This window comes from Capsicum annuum, chromosome 10 (assembly GCF_002878395.1).
Source record: "Capsicum annuum cultivar UCD-10X-F1 chromosome 10, UCD10Xv1.1, whole genome shotgun sequence".
NCBI classification, from domain to species: Eukaryota; Viridiplantae; Streptophyta; class Magnoliopsida; order Solanales; family Solanaceae; genus Capsicum; species Capsicum annuum.
In genome coordinates, this window is record NC_061120.1 from 91,025,950 (window position 1) to 91,033,385 (window position 7,436).

The window sequence follows — 7,436 nt, forward strand, 5'->3', positions numbered from 1 at the left end:
GAATAAGATGATGATAATGAAGCAGAAGATGATGAATAAAGGAGCAACAACAATGAACAACAAAAATCACGAAGAGAGAGAAAACAACAATGAATGAGAAGAGAGAGAAACACATGTTTTTCCCTTTATTTCCTGTTATATTAGGTTAACATTTGGATCAAAATATAAATTAATAACTTGTGAGTTATTCTCAAACTTCCCCAACTTTCTTAATCCATAATAAAGTAATTGTCACTTACACTCAATTATTAAAACTTGAGTCATCTACACCTCATTTTGAAACTCTTTTGTCACTTTTAACTCAATTGCCCTAGTTGCCATGTCACATGCTCTTATTGGTGTGACACTATAAATTTTTCACTATCATGCGTATGACCTTTGGTCCTTTACTGAATTTGACTTGCAGAAACTCACGAAAAAAAAGAATGTTATTTTTTGAAAAATTCTTAATTTAAAATAAAGCAGTATATGAGAATGAAATAATAAAATTAGTTAGTTAAACTGTTAAATTATTTTTGTTGAATATGTTCTTATGTCGATATGGTACCCAAAAAATATGCGTTTTAGCCACGTGCAAAACCGTGGCTATATGGTACCCAAACTATGGCTAAATAGTTTAGCCATGGTTAAAGGTGTGTCCAACAAGGGCATGGCAAGTAAATTAGCCATAGTTTTAATGTCCGTGGTAACATTCCACTAGCCACGATTTTTGGGTGCATTTAGTCACGGTCATTCCATGGGTAATTTACTCAATCTTTTTGGCTAACATATCAATTAGCCACGGTTAAAACCATGGATACAATGTCCAGTTGTTTAAGAAATAAATAATTTCTGCATATAAATTAGCCACGGTTTTAATTGTGACAAAAGTACCCAGCTTTTTTAAAAAACGAAAAAGGGTCAAAAATACCCCTGAACTATCTTAAATGGATCAAAAATACCCCTCGTTAATTTTTTAACTCAAAAATATCCCTCTGTTAAATATTTGGCTCAAAAAATATCCCTCCCCTTAACGGAATTCCACCAATCATGCCACCTAGGTAAAAAAGCCACGTGGCTATGCCACGTCACCATCCACATGTAAAATTTTATTTTTTGAAAAAGGGTCAAAAATACCCCTGAACTATCTGAAATGGATTAAAAATGTCTCTCGTTAGTTTTTTGGCTCAAAAATACCCTCCATTAAATATATGGCTCAAAATTTTCCCTCTCCTTAACGAAATTCCACCAAGCATGCCACATAGATAAAAAATAACCACGTGGATATGTCACATCACCATCCACATGTAAAATGTTATTTTTTAATTATATGATACTCCTTTCTTCTTTATTTTTATTTTTTTTATTTTTTTGCAAAGCAGTTTTATCGATCTGGGAAAAAAAATATGATCAGCAAAATTAAAAATTTCTAAAGATATTTAAATAAAATGAAATAAATCAGTTTTTTTACTGGATTTAGTTTAACAGTTTTGGGATTTCTCGACATTGGGAAGGTACTAAATAAATTTTGATAAAGGAGTACAAATTATTCAATTTTTTTCATTATATGATAAACTTTTTACTTAGATTATTAAATAAAATAATATACATGTTTTTATAATGATTAAAATATATTAAATTTTATTTACTTTTCTGAAAGTGGAATTTTCAAAAATTCTAAGAATACTTGATGATTAAACAAAAATTAGAAAAACTATCAGTATTCATTGAGTCCAGAAAAAATAAATCAACATCACTAAATATAATATTTTTATTTAATTCCTTCATCAAGAAGAAAGGAATGCCATATAATTTAAAAAATAAAATTTTACATGTGGATGCCTTTTTTACCTAGGTGGCATGCTTGGTGGAATTTCGTTAAGGGGAAGGGCATTTTTGAGCCAAATATTTAACGAAGGGTTATTTTTGAGCCAAAAAAAACTAACGAAGGGTATTTTTGATCCATTTCAGATAGTTTAGGGGTATTTTTGACCCTTTTTTGAAAAATAAAATTTTACATGTGGATGGTGACGTGGCATAGCCACGTGGCTTTTATTACTTAGGTGGCATGCTTGGTGGAATTTCATTAAGGAGAGGGATATTTTTGAGTCAAATATTTAACGGATGAATATTTTTGAGCCAAAAAACTAACGAGGGTTATTTTTGATCTATTCTAGATAGTTCAAGGGTATTTTTGACCCTTTTTCGTTTAAAAAATATATATATTTGCATATAACTTTACCACAGTTTTAACCATGGCAAAAGTGCCCAGCTCTTTATATATATATATATATATATATATATATATATATATAGCACTTGTTTCCCTTTTAAATACGCTAATAGTCTGATACTAATTCCTGAATAATGATAGATATTAACTTATAAATTGACCATTATACACAAGATCGATATTAATTGTAACATAATTATCAAAGTTCTGACATTGCTCAATATATTGTCACAAAAGATAAGGTCAAAACCTTAAATATTCATAAAAGATACCACAAATACTAATGTTAAAAGTTAAAAAAATACTATATCTGTCGTTTGTTTCAAAATATACTAAAGGTTAAGAAGATTAGTTGAAAGTGGGCAACTCGCTACCAAATTTGGATTGTAAAAACCTATGAAGAGTTGTCAAGTGATGCTCATTTTGCTCAAGCTTTTCTTTGGTCTCTTCATATCCGGTCAGCTTTTCTTTCAAGGTTTCTACCTGTTTCTCAAGGTCTTCAAAACGTTGATGAGATATACTGCTTGAGCTACCAATATTCACATGACTATTTCTCGACATTCCAAAAGCTTTTGAAGGACAAACATTACCACCTAAACCACGCACGCATCCATAATGTTCAGATCCAAACACTTTTCAAATGGTGTCGTTAGGATGAGCTAGTATCTTCAAAGGAACACCATAACTAATAGCAAGTTCCTAATCTTCAGGTAGATGCTCCGATATTTTATTCTACAAGCAAAATAGATAAATGAGTTATCCTTGAACCAATAAGACTTCTCTATAATATATATTCAAGCAATTACAACAACAACAACATGGAATGGTCAGTGACGTTCGAATGGTTGAAGCAGGGAATATGGGATTTCCATTCAAATACTGAAGAATATGACCAACACTTTTAGTGAAGTGGACATACTAGGTCAGGAAGGCTTTGACACTGTCTATAAAGGGGATCTGCATGATGGGACTAAGATTGCAGTCAAAAGAATGGAAAATGGTATCAAGAAATTAAAGCATTTGAGTTGCTGAAACAGTGAAACCTCATAATACCTGAAGCAAAAAAAATATGTTAATCAACATACAAATTTAGATTTTGTGCTCCACTAACTAAAAGTTTGATAACTTGTATAATCTTTATATCCTATTGGAAAGACTCCATGAAAACCAAAATAACACATTGCATTCAGATGAACTGTGAACCGTTCCCTGGGACCAGAAAAGTTTAATCTTTTTACCACATTCTTTTTCCACTTTGGAAAAGCTAATCATTTACCACAGCTTGTGAATGCTTATCTATATTTCAAACAGAAAAGAATTTCTAACGAATTCTCTATCCTTTACCCCTTTCCTACCCTTACGAAACTAAACACCACATTAAAAGTTCACATCCACAGACCCTTCTTTCTTGATTTTTTGTAATTGCAGAAAGAAAAAGGCCACATATCAGAAAGCTTTCTTGTAGAACTAACAGTTTAATAAATGAACCATATGATGGCAATACTACGTAGTAATCAGTTCCAGTAAAGACTATCTAGGAGAAATAGTCCACTGTCAGCATTCAGTAGTGCAAAGGTAGTATTTGTACAGAGGTAACTAACAAAAAGCACATATAATGCACAATGAGCACATGAGATTCATAGTCTGGTCCTGAAACTAGAAGGATATAGTATTTAAAATTTCATCCAATTGGCAAATATAGCACGCTAGCCTAACAAGCACAAAGCATGAATGATGGTCCAGCTGCTTACTTAACTTATTGCACACATTGGCCTTAAAGAAGTTGCACATACACAATGAGTGAAGAAACTAACTTAGAACGCAACTCTTCAAGGATGTTCTTAATCAGTAGCCCATGCTCAAACTCATTTTTCAGGAACTGACAAGATCACAAAACTAGTTTGTTTGAGTTTAGATATGACAAAAACATAACAAAGGATGTTAGAACTTCAGCACCACAGAGAAGAGGCGCAATAGAAATGGAAACTATTCAGAGGTTTAAATAATAGCACTTTAATACATAGTTGGTGCTCATCACGGGGAAGGGACTTGTTGAATTCAAATCCAAGAAAGCTATTTTGACCAAGGTCAGGCATAGGTATCTTGTTGGACTACTCAGGTATTGTCTTAATGGGAATGAGAAACTTCTAGTCTATGAATATATGCCTTAAGGAACATTAAGCATGCACCTCTTCAACTGGGCAGAGAAAGGGCTAATTGGTGACATAAAAATTTGTATGCAGTTTGTAGACAGAGAAGAAATATATATTTAAGAAATTACAACAACAACAACATACCTGAAACCATAGATAATATTAGAGCCACAAGATACTACTAAAAACTATATATCTAAAACCATAGACAACACTCAACCCACGAACAAGAAACTTAAGACACATATAAACTTGTATATGCACAGCTAAAGGCCAGAAAAATATAAAGGCAAAGCAAGAATGTTTTGGCATATGTCTACAATCATGTAACTGAAGGAAACATTTACACAATCACAAAGCAAGCATAAATTTGCATTTTGTATAATTTGTATTTACCACGTCAACCATAATCTATAGTAGTGTACTTCCCATGTTAGTGCCTTGACTACTTTTTTGTCATAGCCCTTGAACTTTTCAGATTGCAGAAGTCGGTGGTTACAGATCTAATGCACTTATAAACCTCAATAAACTAGAGTCTAGCAAAGGTTGCATCTAGGGAAGGCTTATAATGTGCAAAATTTTGAAGAAATAAGAAACAACAAGCTCTTTTTAACTCTACATACTAGAAATGTAAACTTTTTTACATTATTGGTGTGTTTATCCTTTTATAATTGGTTTTTTTTTTTTCTAGGTTATCATATCCAATACACTAGACATCATTGTTTCATCAAGAATATGAAATGGTCTAGTTACATCTAATTATCGTACATAACTATCAAAATACAAGACATAGTTTTGTTATTACGTTGGTGATATGCTACCTATTTAGTCTAAAACCCCGACATAATAAGAATTCAAGGCAAGAACACATGTTAGTCAGACTTATACTCCACCTAACCCGAGAAAGTTCTTTCTACAAGCTAATGTTATCATCAGAGCAGCTACTTCAACACATTGCCCAGAAAAATTAACATATGTAAACCTATCCATAAATGCAATACAACTCAATGAATAAAACCTACACCTCAGTGTAACAACAACAACAAACCCAGTGTATTCCCACTTAGTGGGGTCTGGGGGGGTAAGATGTACGCAGTCCATACCTCTACCTCTGATGAAGTAGAAAGGCTGTTTCCGAAAGACCCCCGGCTCAAGTCACGAGATATCACACAAACACAGAGTACAGCACAGAAGCAGATGACATAACATAGATACGGCACCCATAAGGAATATAAAACAGAGTAAAGCAGGAATGCAGGAATATAAAGCAGAGGAAAGCACACATATTCGTAATAAACATGGAACACGGAACACGGAACATTGAATACGGAATCATAACAGGAATACACCCCCACCAATTAATTCCCTACACTAGCGACCCGAACTGGCCCTAATCCTCTGCCGTAATTCGCATCTTCCAGACCTTCCTATCTAGGGTCATGTCCTCGGTGAGCTGTAACTGTTCCATGTCCCGCCTAATCACCTCACCCCAGTACTTCTTCGGTCTACCCCTACCCCGTCTAAAACCATCCAACGCTAGCCTCTCACACCTACGGACCGGGGCATCCATGCCCCTCCTCTTCATGTGTCCGAACCATCTCAATCGTGCTTCCCGCATCTTACACTCCACTGAAGTCACACCAACCTTCTCTCGGATAGTCTCATTCCGAACTCTATCCCCTCGGGTCAGTCCACACATCCAGCGCAACATCCGCATTTCTGCCACCTTCATTCTTTGGATGTGGGAGTTCTTAACTGGCCAACACTCCGCTCCATACAGCAAGGCCGGACGGACTACCACCCTATAGAATTTGCCTTTAAGCTTGGGCGGCACCTTCTTATCACACAGCACCCCCGATGCGAATTTCCACTTCATCCATCCCGCCCCAATACGATGCGAGACATCCTCGTCAATCTCACCGTTACTCTGGATCACGGACCCGAGATACTTGAACTTATCCCTCTTCCCTACCTCCTGTGCTTCTAGCCTCACTACTACCTCATTCTCCCGCCTCACGTCATTAAACTTACATTCAACATACTCTGTCTTGGTTCTGCTCACCCTGAACCCTTTAGACTCCAGAGTTTGCCTCCACAACTCTAATTTGTCATTCACACCCCCTCGAGTCTCATCTATCAGGACTACATCGTCTGCAAAAAGCATACACCACGGCACCTCCCCTTGGATACACCGCGTCAACACATCCATTACTAATGCAAACAAAAAGGGACTAAGAGTAGATCCCTGATGCAATCCTGTCAGGACAGTGAAATGCTCTGAGTCTCCTCCCGCCGTCCTCACCTGGGTTTTCGCTCCCTCATACATATCCTTAATTACTCTGATATATGCCTGCGGTACTCCACTCACCTCCAAGCATCTCCAAAGCACTTCCCTGGGGACTTTGTCGTACGCCTTTTCCAGGTCGATGAACACCATGTGCAGATCCTTCTTCCTCTCCCTATACTGCTCCACCAACCTCCGTACCAGGTGGATTGCCTCCGTCGTCGAGCGGCCGGGCATAAATCCAAACTGGTTTTCCGAAATAGACACTATCCGTCTCAGCCTCACCTCGACCACTCTCTCCCAGATCTTCATAGAGTGACTCAGTAACTTAATCCCCCTATAGTTATTGCAACACTGAATGTCCCCCTTATTCTTATAGAGGGGGATCATGGTACTCCACCTCCACGCCTCGGGCATCTTTGCCGTCCTGAAAATTTCATTGAACAATGCAGTCAACCACCTTACACCAGCCTCTCCAACGAACTTCCAAAACTCCACCGGTATCTCATCCGGCCCCGTCGCCCTACCCCTTCGCATCCTGCGGACTACCTGTCTAACCTCGTCTACCTTAAAACGTCTACAATAGCTAAAATCCCGATACTCCCCTGAGTGCTCCAGTTCCCCTAACACAATAGCTCTGTCCCCCTCGTCATTCAAGAGCCTATGAAAGTACGACTGTCATCTCTTCTTTATGTGGCCGTCCTCCACCAACACTCTACCGTCCTCCCCCTTAATGCACCTCACCTGATCGAGGTCACGACCCTTCCTCTCCCTAGCCTTAGCGAGT

At 37.0% G+C, this 7,436-nt stretch overlaps 1 long non-coding RNA gene across 2 annotated transcripts in view; it reads right to left on the reverse strand.

Annotated features, from left to right (window-relative positions):
- Positions 1-2,371: 2,371 nt before the first annotated feature.
- The window catches only part of LOC107845774, a 22,333-nt gene continuing 17,268 nt past the window's right edge, over positions 2,372-7,436 (reverse strand). Inside the window, exon 6 of one of the 2 annotated variants that reach the window (XR_001666989.2) lies at positions 2,372-2,944. This is a non-coding gene — a long non-coding RNA (uncharacterized LOC107845774). The remainder of the gene's footprint in view (positions 2,945-7,436) is intronic. The other variant, XR_001666988.2, reaches the window with a different exon arrangement.